Here is a 13,800-nt window from a genome sequence, read left to right on the forward strand (position 1 = left end):
CTTCCCCAACAGCCACTCTTCCAGGAAAGGGGCTCTGACCTCCCTCCTGTCCCACAGAGAGATCAGCTGACTCCGAGCTGAACCTGAGCTTAATGCAGTACAGGAGACCTGATGGCCCTTGGCCCTCGGATCCCAGGTTCTCAGGTGAATCATGCCTCTTCAGCCTGGGAGTGGGCTCCCTGAGGGCAGAATCCCTGCCTCTTCTTCTCTTCCTGATGCACAATGCCTGGCTGTGGGGCTCAAGGGGCTTTAGAAATTGAGATTTGTAAAGCCATTGCTTGTTCTAGTGACCAACATTCAACCATGGGCCTGTCCTATTGTGCCCTGAGGTTCACCTGCTGGGCTTTCCAGAGGCTTCTGCTCAATATCAAAGCCCAACATGCCCTTCACCACTCAAAGATCTGAGTTTAGGGAGCAATCAGCTCCTGTCTGAATTGGGTTTCTTTTTGGTACCCAGGATCCAACTCAGGGACACTCAACTACTGAGCCACATCCCCAGCCCTATTTTGTATTTTGTTTAGAAACAGAGTCTCACTGAGTTGCTAAGCAGCTCACCATTGCTGAGGCTAGCTTTGAACTCGTGATCCTCCTGACTCAGCCTCCTGATCTGCTGGGATTACAGGTGTGCGCCATAGCGCCCAGTTCCTATCTGATCTTTAATCCCCCTCTTGATACCTCCAACAATTGGAGGTTAATTCCAGAGAGAGAACGCCCTCCCTGCCTGAGGCAGAGCCGTGCATTTAGGCAGAGACATGCATTTGGCCAGAACCATGTCCTGCCCTGGAGGGAGCCAGACTCTGTCTTTCAGGCTCATTTGTTCATTCAACAAATATGTGCCAGGTTGTATCCTTGGGGCTAATGATACAGCACAGGGCAAGTCCTGCCCCTCAAGGAACTTAACATATAATGGTAGGGGCGGGGGTGTGCTGAGAGGGAAAATAAGTCAGGGAAAGAGAAGAGAGGCAGAGAGAGAGGAGCTGGCTGTTCTGGATCAGGTGGTCAGGGAAGGCTTCACTGAGGAGATGGTATTTAGCTTGTACCTGAAGGGATGCAGGGACCCCATCAGGCCACCTGAAGGAGCCTCTGCTGAGCCTCTATCAGCATCAGGGGTGCACCAGGTTTGCCCCAGGAGAGTCCAGGCACTGTCCCTCTCCCACTTCCCTGGATCAAACCTGCTCCCCCTAAAGGACTACTGAGGACACTGCCCCTCCCTGTCCCACCTCCACAGCCCAGGTTCTACCATACTACCTTCGTCTTCACTGGGGAGACACAGAAGTCACCGTCATGGAAGCCCTATGCAGAGGTGAGGAAAAGATGAGCTTTATCCTTCTGCCCTGATATGGGCCCAGCTGGCAGAGGACATCTTCATTGGTAGTATGGTACAACTACCGCGGGCCAGGCTGAGCTGGAAATGGGAAGGAGCGTGGGAAGGTAGGTGGGGTAGGAAATGCCAGTTGGTAAGGTAGCCTACCTGAGTTTGAGCCCTGGAGCTGGCCCTGAGGCTCCCTTCTCAGGTCATGGCCCCACTTCTGTCTGCTCCAGCCTACTGATTCTTCTGTTGTGGGTTCTCCTCCCCAAAGCCCCCACCCCCTGCCCTCAGTGACTTCATGGCCCAAGAATGTGTATCCAGCACATCAGATACTGGTTATAGCAAGCAGATCAAAGCCACAGAGGCTGGCTGTGACTTCACAGCCTTTCGACCCACCTGGCCTCCAGCTCCCACACCCACTCTGGCAGGGGCATGGGATAGATCATGGGTACTGGGTGGCTACACAGCTTCAGATTGATAAAGACCCCATTTCTTGAGCCCAAAGTAATTCTTCAGCCTGGGGACAGAACAGCTTGGAGCTCGAGAATGCTTGGAGCTGCAAATGAGAGGGCTGGCTGGCTCTGAGATGTCTGGAAAGAGGTCATCTGGCCAGACTGCAGGAGAAGCACTGGGGACAGGAAAAGGGTAAGATGCACCACTGAAGGATTTCTCCAAAGGCCCGGGGAGCAGGGCCCAGGGCCTGCCCTCAGGGGTGGGTTGCACAAGAACATTGGTACCCAGGAGAATCCGAGGCCAGCCTTGCCATCAGGAGAGGAGAGGCTGCAGAGCAGAGGAACTCGGAGACAGAACTGTAGAGGCCCAGAGAGGGAGGAAGAGGGAGGAAGGTGACAGCTTGCATGATCTTGGGGGCTTCCTGGAGGAAGGGCGTGGAGCAAAACCCTGAGGCCAGAGAGGGCCAGGAATGGTAGCAAGAATGAAGTCTGTCTTAGGAGAGCAAGAAGAGGCAGGGGAGAGGCCTGAAGAGAGTCCTTCAGAGGTAAGGGGAGGGCTGACCTCCTGCTGAAACCAGCAATGGGCCCCTGTGGGCATACTCAGATGGAGCTGATGTCAATGTCCCAGGAGTAGCTAGGGCCAGCAGGACTCAGGGTGGACTTGGATGGGGGTGGTTAAGCCCTGCCCACTGTGGGAGGAAGTCCAAACTTCTGGACTATGAGTCCATGAAGGTCATCTGCCACCTTGGCCTGGCACAGAGCTGCCCTGCCCTTTGGGCTGGAGTTGGCCTGTGAAAGCCTTGGGACCTGGCTTCCTTCCTCTCCATGTTTTTGTTCAAGTTGATTAAACCTGAGGAATGTTTGTGTCAAGGAACAGAGGCCTGCGTGCCTGCCTTCAGCTGGCTGTGGTTATCAAAATCTTCAAAGAGCAAAATGCTAAGATTAGAAGGAGCTAAGAGTTGTGTGGAAGGAATAGAGAAGGCCAGTAGCATCCCCACAACCTCAGAAACACCCCCCCAAGAGCCCCAGGTCTCCAGGACCCCTCCAGAATCTCATCAACATTCCCTGAATTTCAATAATGTCACCAGAACCCCAGAACTTTAGTATTGCACCCAAGAGCTCTCAGAAGTCCCTAAACACAACAGAATACCTTAGGAACTCAAGCACACTCCAAGGACCCTCAGACACTGGCAAAGCAAGTGCAGGTTGCTGTGAAATGGCCCAAACCACAGTAAGCAGCTGCAGGAAACAAGAGACCTCCCCCATAGCTCCCCACCCTCCTGTCCCTTGGCTCTGAGTCCAACAGCATACCCCAAAGTCCTAAGACACCCAAGCCCCAGCAACATTCCAATCCCACAGCACAGCAGAGAGGGCCCAAAGGGCGCTTCAGCCTAATAGGGGGACTGGCCTGGGCCCGCCTGGGCAGCCTGGTGCCCTGAGGGCCCATGGGTGAGCACTCAAGGCTGAGTAAAGCTCAGGAACTCAGGGACCTCAGAGTCTGCTCATATGGACCACAGCACACTCTTATAATATGCATAGGGACTTAGCTAGCCTGGGATTTCCAGCAGTGGGCTGGAAAGCAGTGTTATTGACTGTCAAGCTCAAGAGAGGAAGAGTGCTGGGTGCCTATGATCCCAGAGACTCGGATGGCTGAGGCAGGAAGACTGCAAGTTTGAGGCCAGCCTCAGCCACTTAGCAAGACCCTGTCTCAAAATAAATAAATAAATAAAATGATTGGGGGTGTAGCTCAGTGGTAGAGCACCTGGGATCAATTCACGTGTGTGTGTGTGTGTGTGTGTGTGTGTGTGTGTGTGTGAGAGAGAGAGAGAGAGAGAGAGAGAGAGAGAGAGAGAGAAAGAGAAGAGAGAGGGAGGGAGGGAGGGAGAAGAGTGTGAGTGGCTCTGGACCTCCTCCCTCTCCTCTGCCATGCAAGAGAGGCAGAGCATCATGTGGTACATAAGCCCTTCCTGGGACTCCTGTTGCCCTCACCAGTCGCATCACCCTAACATGAGGGACTTAGGCCAGGCCGCTGTGGTGGGAGTGTGGACCTGGTGAGCAGGAGGAAGAGGCAGCTGCTGTTCTGGGGAGCAGCACATTCTTCCCCTCCCAGAGGGCTGGGCTAGAACTAACTTGGAGGAGGGAATGCAGGGAGGCAGGTTTCAGCTCAGTTCAAACGTAGTTTTCTTACCCTCACAGAGTAGTAAGCCTCCCTTCAGGTCCTATGACCTGAAGCAATCACAGAAGCAATGGAGAAAAGGCCGAGCTGGGTGCAGGTGGTGTTCGCCTATAGGCCCAGCTGAGGCAGGAGCATCACCTAAGCCCAGGAGTTCAAGCCTGGACAACATAGCAAGACCCTGTCTCAAAACAACAACAACAACAACAACAACAACAAAGCGGCTGGCGACACCCAGGAGCTACAGAGGGTTTTCTGCCTTCAGAGGTAGACAGGCCAAAGGCCCTGAAGATTCCCCAGCTGTAAGAGGCCCAGATTCTCCTTTCCCAGCACACCTTCCCTAGGGGGGACCACCATGGTCTGGCCTTGAGGAGTAGGCTGGACACTGCCCTCAGGGCCGGGCTCTCCATAAACCTCCTGCCCACAAGCAGTCAGGCTCTACTCAGATGTGACTTGTGCTATCCCCCTGCCCTGTGGAGCCCCTACTGATTCCCCAGTGGTGCCTGAGGACAGCCATCCCCTGATCCCTTAGAATGCCAGCCCTCCTGATCCTGCCCCTCCAGCCTTCAAGCCTCAGTTCATGCTCCATCCCAATGCCACCCCTTCTCCCTGCTCCCCCACCTGTCCCCATCCTACCTGGCCTTCCAGGCCTGCTCCAGTCCCACCTCTTCCAGTTGTGTCTTGACCTCTCCCTTCCGTTTCTCTTCTTCTTTGGCTGATCACTCTGGGGAGACTCCAGGGTGCTCCCTCAACAACTGGTACCTCCTCTGAGACCCTCTGGGACCCTGAGAGGATGGCTGGTTGTGTGGGCTCAGCAGTTGGCCCTGAGCAGGGTCCCCAGCACCTGCTTTAAAAGGTGCTTGATCTCCTCCTCCCCCACCCGGAAGGCAGCCCCCTCCTTCCCCACACTGGCCCTGCCCCTCCTCCTGCCCCCCAGACCTCCAGCCTGCCATTCCAGGATCACAGAAGCCCACCCCACCCCCTTCTCTGGCTGCGAAGGGGCCCCACACAGCACACAGGGCAGCTTGTCTCCAGCAGTGGAGCCTCTCCGCCCCTCAAACCATTTGCCCGAAACTTGATCTCTTTGGCCCTCAGAGTCACCTCAGTGGAGAAGCCTGCACAGAGCTTTGAAGGCTGAGTTTCCCCAGCTGTGGTGGATGGGCTCAGGAACCCCCTGCCTCCCCTCATTTGTCACCATCCATCACTCCCAGGGGGCCATCACCTGATGAATTGCACTGAGCCCAGCCACCAACTCAGCTTTTAATAACCGATCAGCATCCTGCTGCTCCCCAGCTGGGCCAAGGACCCTGACCAGAGTTGGGAGGGGGACTGGGGGTGGTGGCATCACACTTTTAGGTGGCTTGGGGTTGGAATTCAGGTCTGATCCATCTCAGGGGGAAGCCAAAAAGGTTCCTCAGAGAGTTCTCTCTTCCAATCCTCATAGAGAGGCTCCAGCTCTGGGGTCTGCTCATCATCCCCAGCACATTTCTGCAAACTCCAAAGTTGCAGGGACAGCCAAGCCTGGCCCCTCAGCACATGAGCAGGATTCACAATGCTCCTCCCTCTTCCTCCTAGAGGGGGCGCCCTGCAGGGATGGCAAACAAGACTGGAAAAGGAAAACAGGAGCTCAAAGGGTATCAAAACCTGTGCTGTGGCAGGCGGGAGAGGAGGGATGGATAAAGGCCAGGACAAGAAGGGGGTTCTAAATTCTCAAGAGAAGGGAACTGGGGAGGGGGGTCTCTTCCTCTTTGAGGATAAAGGCAATGCAGTCAATAAAAGTGTTGGGCAGTCCAGAGGCTCAGGCCTTGGGATGTGGGCCTGGCTTCCAACGCTGGTGAAGACCCAGGATGTGAGGGCACAGGGGCAAGAATGGTGCCAGGATGGGTGGCTGGCAGCAGGAGAGAGAGGCAGGGAGGAAAAGCACCCTCCCTGCAGCCCAAGCTAAGTTAGAGAAGTGGTGAGCCAGCTCTGGCCTGCCCTCCATCTTCCTCATGCTGAATTGCCATAGGAAGAAAGGATAATACCCACGCAGAGAGCCAGGCATGATAGCCCACACTTGTAATTCCAGCAGCCCTTGGAGGCTGAAGCAGAAGGATCTCAAGTTTGAGGCCAGCCTCAGCAACTTAGCGAGACCCTGTCTCAAAATTTAAACTTTTTAAAAAAGGACTGGAGATGTATGTAGCTCGGTGGTAAAGCACTCCTGGGTTTCATGCCTAGTAACACCCCTCTCCCCCCAAAAATAAAGAACTGAAGAAGAAAGAAACAAAAGACCCACACAAAGAGAGAAGTAACCTCTGGCTCACTTTTAGGAATCCATTCCCAAGAACAGCTTACATAGATAGGCAGTCAAGATGCCCAAGGCTAAATGTAATAGGAAAAAAAAAATGACAATAAACCCCTATTATTAATCAATAAAGCTTTTAAAGTTTTTTTTTTGTTGTTGTTGTTGTCATTGTTTTGTTTTGTTTGTTTGGTGTTTGAGCATGCTAGGCAAGCACACATGCTCCCAGGCCCCATCCATCAGCTTAGATAAAGCTATACAGTGAAGAACTATTTCTTTGGGTTTTTGTTGTTGTTTGTTTATTGGTACCAGGGATTGATGCAGGGGTGCTTAACCATTGAGCCACATTCCCAGCTCTTTCTTTCTTTCTTTCTTTTTAATATTTTTTTAGTTGTTAATGTGGACCTTTATTTTAATCATATTTATATGCAGTGCTGAGAATCGAACCCAGTGCCTCACACATGCAAGGGAAGCGCTCTACCACTGAGCCACAACCCCAGCCCCCCAACCCCACTCGTTTTTAAATTTTGAGACAGTCTTGCTAAGTTGCTTAAGTTGTTCGTTGTTTTTGTTTTGGTACCAGTGATTAAACCCAGGGGCACTTAACCACTGAGCCACATCCTCAGTCCCTTTTTTTTTTTTTTTTAATTTTGAGACAGAGTCTCGATAGATTTCTTGGAATCTCACTAAATTGCTGAGGCTGGCTTTGAACCTATGATCCTCCTATCTCAGCTTCCTGAGTCTCTGGGATTACAGGCATGAGCCACTGTGCCCAATGTAAGGCTGGTTTTGAACTTTTGATCCTTTTGCTTTGGCCTCCTAAACTGCTAAGATTACAGGCCTACACCACCAGCCAGCATGGAGTACTATTTCACTATTTAAAAAGAACAAGGTATTTCCTGATGGTGGAACTTCCAAGATATACTGCCAAGTAACAGTAACACAGTAACCAAGAAAGCTAGTTGTTGAACAATACATGAGTCGCAATCCCATTTTATGCTTCCACTGGGTAGACATTTGTGTGTGCCTGTGTGTGTGAGAGTGTGTGTGTCTATGTGTAGATATAAAATGTGAATCTGGCAGACATGCAGCAAACTGTTGGCAGTGGTCACACTTGAGGGAGGGGTGAGTTTGACAGAGAGAAGGGGAGTTTCACTTGTTTGGAATGTGTATTTTAGAACATGCATTGCATATGTAATTTTTTTTTAAATAAGTAAAAGGAAACTGTAAGTCTCTGTTGAAGGTTAATGTGAGGACAAATCTGCGAAAGCATCACTGAGCTGTGTAAATGGATTCCATCCCTAGCCTCCCTCAAAGTTAGATTCCACCCTAAGATACAGACTAAGCACTGGCCAATGGGATGGGAAAAGAAGTTTTAACCAGGCATGGTGTCATGCCTGTAATCCTAGCAGCTTGGGAGGCTGAGGCAGGAGGATTGTAGGTTCAAAGCCAGCCTCAGCAATTTAGTGAGACTCTAAGCAACCTAGTGAGACCCTGTCTCAAAATTAAGGAAAAAAAAAAAAGGACTGGGGTTGTGGTTCAGTGGTTAAATGCCCCTGGGTTTAATCCCTGGTATCAAAAAAAAAAAAAAACAAACAAACAAAAAAAAAACAGAAAAGAAAAGAAAAGAAAAGAAAGAAAGAAAGTTAGTTTTGAGCTTAATTCTTGGGATGTGTTCTTTAAAAGAGAGGTGCTTTCTTTACCCCTTCCTCCTTCAGGCTGGCTGAAATGCTGTTGCAATGGCTAGATCTTGAGAAGCCATATTGGACTATGATGCAAAGGTCCTAAGTCCAGTAGGATGGACAGTAAGTTAGCTGCAAAGACAGAGCCTGAGCTAAGGTCACATCATAAGGCCGCAGGAGACCTCAGAGTCTCCTACTGCACACAATATTCCATCACAGCCAAAGAAACTTGAGAGATCACATGATGTGCCAGGTCAGCGACTGAGCTAGAAGTTTTTCCAGAGATTGTTACCCCTACACCACCCCCACCCCACTCCCCTCACCCCTCGCTACTCTTTCCCCAGAAACCTCGCTTCCTAGTACTTGGACTATGTTCTGCTCTCTGGAAGCCCCCCACCTCAGTTGGTTAATCTAAATGCAAGGCCTGGTGCACCTGTCAGCAGAACCTCACCCAGGGCACTCACTGTGGGTCTGTATGTCTATCTTTCCTATTTGGCTTCTTTTTGTCTCATTGTCCTTCTGTCTGCCTATCTGTCCCTGTCCATCAATCTCTCTTTACATCCCTATTATTGTCACTCTGTCTCACCCTCTCTAACTCAGTCTGTCTCCTATCTTTCTGTCTCTCCTTCTCTCTCTGCCTCATTCTTTCCTAACTATGTCTCTCTCTCCCTAGCCCCCCACCCCCATCCCCACCCCTGTGGCTATAAAGTTTGTCTCTTTCCTCTAAAAGGTTTCAGGCAGTGCCTTTCCTAAGCCAGCTTCCACCCTGCCTAAGTCTGAGCTTTTGCCTGACCAGGGCTGACCCTGCTGAGTCCTGCTCTATCTACCTCTTACCTGCTTTGTCTGTCCCGGGCACTACTGGTGATCACGAGGGAGGACTGGTGTCTGTCTCCAGCCCCCAGAGTCTGCAGGACTCAGGCCAGTGGAACACCACTGTCTGGGGGTGAGTCCTGGGAGCCTGCTGTAGGAGGCAGACAGCTGGGCAAGCAGAGGCAAAGGCCAGTCCTGCTGGAGCTGCCAATGAGGCCACCTCCACCTCCTGCCACCCCTGGAACTTCAGGTGCTCTGAGGCAAGGCTGGCCAAGGGTGGGAGGTGTCGGGGCAAGCCCAGGGGTCACCCAGGGGGCCCTAGCTCCCCTCCTCCAGTTTCTGCTCAGCTAAAGCCAGGGCAGAGGGCTTTGGGGAGGCCTGGGCTGCTCCACAGAGCCTGGCGTAGAACCCCAGGAGGGAGGGCAGGGTGTGCAGCCTGCGTGGGCCTGAGGCATAGGGACAGGACCACAAATGCCATTTATGGGGGACAGTTTATAGGCCCTCTGTGGAGAGAGGAGACAAGGCTTCTAATTTTGTCTTTACCATTTACAATCTAAACGACAACCACAGTCGTTCCCTGCTCTGGATCTCAGTTTCCCCATCTGTGCAGTGGAGAGAGAAGGCTGCCATGCTCCACTATGCCAGCCTGAGTCTGTGATTCTGTCACCCCCACAAGCCTGGGTGCTTGGATCTGAAGGGAGTGGGACAGGACCTGCAAGGCGGGGGAGCTGCAGGAGCAGCCCAGGGGCTGCAGGCCCGCGTTCCACTGTGTGGAGCAGCGGTGACCGCCTCAGCCCATGGGCCTGGAGACCTGAGTCCACCCGTCACCACCCACCTGTTCTCTCAAGACTCTGTCTTCTTCTGTGGCAGGAGATGATGGTCGCAGCCCCAGGTCCTGGTAGGATCCAGAGGACTCACAGATGGCCCTGCTTTACCGGGAAGACTCAGCTCTGAGCAGAGGCAGGGTGGGTGGGCAGGGAGGGAGCTGGAGGTGGATGCTTGAGGATGGGTGTCCAAGAGCCCTAAGGACCCTGGGGAGTGTTGGGGGAGGGGTAGGCTGAAAGGAGCCATTGTGGGAAACAGGAAGAGGGACTCTGGGGTGGGCTAATTACAGGCCCAGGCTCTTCTAGACAAAGCCAGCGGCTTCTAAGTGGCCATTCTTTAGGGGAAAAAAGAAGAGTCCAAGGCCCCATTAAATCACTCATGCTGGGGCTGCAGAAGGTGGCTTGGAAGTCAGCCTTCCAGGGCTGCTCCCCCACCCACCCCACTCCCTCCCAACTCTTTGGGGTCAGGGGCAGCCAGGCCCTGCCACCCAGAGCAGCCTTGTCTGGAGTTTAAACCTTTGGAAAACTGCCAGAGGCAAAACCAAGGAGATATCTAGGAGTAGGAAGAATTCTGGGGTTAGGGACTAGGACTAGGAACGGGCTCTGCGCTCTGCGCTGCTGGGCTCAATTTCTTCAGCTGTAAAATTGGAGAGTCATCCAGCCCTGCCATGCTAAAATTCACTGAGCTTTCCAGACTTTCTCTGCAGAATTAAGGCCAGGTCTAGAGAAGCCTTAGCACCAGAATCCCCGGCCTCCTCTGTTTACCCCCCTCTCTGCTTCCCTCCTTTCTGGGTACCAGCTTGCCTACGGAGGCCTCAAGATGCCTCTATCTGAAGCCAAGTTTGACTCAAAAGCCCAAATGGTTTTTGCTTCTCATGGATAAAATCCAAATGAAACAACCAAAACCAGAAGCTGAGTTGGGTGTTTTTATTCATTCATTCATTCATGCATTCATTCATTCGTTCGTTCGTTCGTTCGTTCGTTCATTCATTCATTCCATAATGCTTTAACCATTCCCAGCCACCCATCTGTTGCCCAGACCTGTCCTGGGCACATGTATGTGATTCCTGAAAAAATGTTCAGTTGAGGGTGAACAGGTCAACGTGCAAGACAGGAAAGGAAGAGGGCCAAGTTGCTCACCCGGGTGGTAGGTAGAAATTTTACCAGTCTGCAAGGAGGAGGAAGTTGCTCCAAATAGAGCTGACAGTTTGGGCAGGGGAAACCACAGCAGCAAGGGAAGGAGGTGAGCAAGAGCAAAAGTCACTTCTCCAGGGCATGAAATAAGCCAGTCACAAAAGGACACATACCATATGGTTCCACCTATATAAGTACCTGGAGCAGTCATTCATAGCACAGAAAGTGGAAGGATGGTGGCCAGGAGCTAGGGAATGAGGAGGGGCATAGAGCTTCTGTTTTACAAGATGAAAAGAGTTCTGGAGGTGCTTGGCACAACAAGGTAAAATGTACTTAGCACTCTGAATATTTAAAAATGGTAAGATGATATATATATATATATATTTTTTTTTGTACCAGAGTTTGAACCCAAGGGCACTTAAGCACTGAGCCACATCCCCAGCCCTTTTTGTATTTTATTTAGAGACAGGGTCTTGTTAAGATGCTGAGGCTAATTTTGAACTTGCCTCAACCTCCCAAGGTGCTGAGATTACAGGTGTATACCACCATGCTGGCCAAGATGGTTAATTTTTATGGTCTGTTATTTCACCATTTTTTCTTTAAAGGTAACCACACACACACACACACACACACACACAGACACACACACACACACACACACACAAAGTGAGCCTTACCTGGAGACATAGTGCAGGAGAGGAGGCCAGAAATGAGATAGGGGTAAGGAAGTCAGAGGGCCTTAAGATCTTGAAAAGGCCAATATAGCCATCTCAGTGGCTTTTTAGAAAGTTGGAGAGAGAAAGGAAGGGGAAGGGGGAAAGGGGCATGTTGAAGGGACTAAGAAACAGACTAGGGAAGACATGGCTCTGTGCATCAGATTTGGTCCAGGGCACAGGGCTGGGGTGCAGTGCACAGAGGTTGGCCCTCAAGCCAAAGGTACTGATGTCCATCTTGTAACATCTCTGGGGGGCACTTCAAACATGCAAGGGAAGAGAGCTGCTTTTACTGAGTCACTAAGCTCTAGGACCATGGCTGCCCATGCATAGCTACTGGGGCAAAGGCTTCTAAGTAGCCTCTGCCACTCACCTTCTCCTCCAAATGGCCATGTTGTGGCCCTTCCCCATTTGACTTACAGAGTTTCAGACCACCAGAGCAGAGGGATGACTTATCCAACCCACTCCCACCCATAGTGCAGAGGAGGCACTCACACCCAGACGAAGAGATTTACTGAAATTCACCTTCAGGGGAGGTCACTAGAATTCTTTGCCTCAGTTTCTCCTGGAATCTGAAGAAGTTTAATCATTATGAAGGAAGCCTGCTACGTATACTGGGATCCTTAGCTGGGCTGGCTAATACCATCTTTAGATTGGCATCCTTTGCTCTATGAAATGATGCCTGCCAGTCAACATAATTCAATCCAAAAAAACTTTTAAGAGTGCAATCCAAGCTGATCATCAATGTTCTCTTCAGACTCAGAACTGTTCTTTTGCAGTTTTAGAATTCAAAATTTCTTAATAGAATTCGTTTGAATCTTTGAGCCAGTCCCAGGACATGTTCAGTAGGAAAGAGTATATATAGAGAGGCTTAGGTTCAGTTCTCTACTCTTGCTTATCGACCACATGATCTGAGATGAATTTCTTTTTTAAAAAAATAACTTTATTTGGGCCGGGGTTGTAACTCAATGGTAGAGTGTTCACCTCGCATGTGTGAGGCCCTGGGTTTGATCCTCAGCACCACATAAAAATAAATAAATAAAAATAAAGATATTTGGCTGGGGAGATGATAGCTCAGGTGGCAGGGTGCTTGCCTCGCATGCACAAGGCCCTGGGTTCAATCCCCAGTACCACAAAAGTAAACAAACAAACAAACAAATACATTGTGTCTATCTACAACTAAGAAATTTTTTTTTTTAATATTAACATTTATTTATTTATTTTTCTTACTTCTCGGCGGACACAACATCTTCGTTTGTATGTGGTGCTGAGGATCGAACCCGGGCCGCACGCATGCCAGGCGAGCGCGCTACCGCTTGAGCCACATCCCCAGCCCCTACAACTAAGAAATTTTTTAAAAAACTTTTTTATTTTAATGTGGTGCTGAGAATTGAACCCAGTGCCTCACACATGCTAGGCGAGCACTCTCCACTGAGCCACAATCCCAGCCCTGAGATGAATTTCTTAACGTTGTCTCAGCCTCAAATTCTTCATCTGTAAAACAGGAAATAGGATCTGGGGTTGTAGTGGTGGAATGTTTGCCTAACATGTGTGAGGCTCTGGGTTTGATCCTTAGCACCGTATAAATATAAATAAATAAATAAATAAAATAAAGGAATTGTGTGCAGCTACAATTGAAAAAAATGTAGAACAAAACAACAAATAATTGTATCTATCTCAGAGAGCTATGCAGAGTGCCTGATATCTAGCAGCTGCTCAATGAAAAACATCATTAATGATAATGATATTGACGGTGGTGATGGTGGTGATAGTGGTGGTGGTAGTGGTGGTGGTGGTACTGATGGTGGTGGTGGTAGTGATGGAGATAGTGGTGGTGTTCATGATGTGGTTGGTGGAGGTGGTGATGGTGGTGGTGGTAATGGTAGTGGATGTGGTTCTTACTGAGAGGTCTCCAGAATCTTCTGACTTCCATTGGGTATTAGCAAGACCCAGGATCAGGAATGATGGATTTCAGCTTGACTACTCTTCAGTGTGAGAGGCTCAGAGCTCTTTGTAAAGTGAAACTGTGCCCCATATTGTGTGTTTTGATTAAGTAGGTGAACTGATTTCAGAATCAGGTGCTAAGGGTGTAATCCCAGGGAACAGACAGCATCTCCCTTCCCTTATCGCACTGTTCACAACTGAGTTAAGAATCTTTGGGGGTGAATAGACAGACTCTCCCAGAAATGGAAAATTCTGAATACCATATATCCATGTACCTCTCAACTCTGGCCCTGCTCTATTTTTTTTTTCACATAGAACTTATTGTCTTCTAGCTTACATTATAATTTACTTATTTTCTATATATCATATTCATTTTTGTCTTCTTCCCTTTCCTGTTTCACTAGAAGACAAGCTTCAGGAGGGCAGGAATGTTTGGTTCACTGCTATATTTCAAATGCTTAAAATAGGGCCTCACACA

The sequence above is a fragment of the Urocitellus parryii genome, chromosome 6, assembly GCF_045843805.1.
Source record: "Urocitellus parryii isolate mUroPar1 chromosome 6, mUroPar1.hap1, whole genome shotgun sequence".
Classification (NCBI taxonomy): domain Eukaryota; kingdom Metazoa; phylum Chordata; class Mammalia; order Rodentia; family Sciuridae; genus Urocitellus; species Urocitellus parryii.